The sequence below is a fragment of the Crocodylus siamensis genome, chromosome 5 (genome assembly GCF_052110815.1).
Source record: "Crocodylus siamensis isolate JL-2025a chromosome 5, ASM5211081v1, whole genome shotgun sequence".
Taxonomy (NCBI): Eukaryota; Metazoa; Chordata; order Crocodylia; family Crocodylidae; genus Crocodylus; species Crocodylus siamensis.
In genome coordinates this window covers 148,760,235-148,761,017 of record NC_143399.1, presented here as the reverse complement: position 1 = coordinate 148,761,017, position 783 = coordinate 148,760,235, and positions in this window count along the sequence as shown.

Below are 783 nucleotides of genomic sequence, written 5' to 3'. Positions count from 1 at the left end.
TGCCTAGAGTGGAGAGTTCAGTAACTTGTTGCTCTGTGTCTTACACATAATAGGACAGTTTACAGGGGAATAGACAACAGCTTTTCAGGCTATGACTCAACAAAACGTAGCCATCTCCACTGTAAGCATGATGGCATCCTAAGGACAACGCAGAGAAAAGCACCTTCAAAACTGAGAGGACCAACTAAACGATGCAGAAAAGATGAGCTGGACTTTATAATTAAGGTCAGAACATAAAGCAGGGAAGCTGATGGGCATCACCAACAGACTTTCTTATTGGAAGGACTTGGCTCTGCTGTAAAGACTACTTCTTTAACTCAGGTTTGGGTAACTGCCAACAACATTTGAATATGTACAATATTACCTCATGGTGAGAGGTAATATTCTGCATATTGCAGAAGGAGCTGGATGCTCAGTTTCTACCATTACTAATTAGAATGCATGCTGCTTGGACGAACCTCTTTAAGGAGATGCATCACTTGAGAAATACCAGGAGGAAAACAAAGCACGTGCCTACTTCTTGTTTCTTACGGCATGCCCTTCACCATAGTAGTATAATGTCTCCGGTAGTATACTGTCAGAGTTAGAGCATTGCACTGCACAGGCTAAATTCTAACTTTCAAATGACTGACTTAAGGCTGCTGTCGAAGTTTTAGCTGTAATATTGTATGTATGATTTAGGTAGGTACTTTCAGAGACCTCAGTATTGTATTGGGACCCCAATGCATGGTACTATGCTCCTTCAATGTGCCTCACTTTGGTTACTAATAGGCCATATTTAGA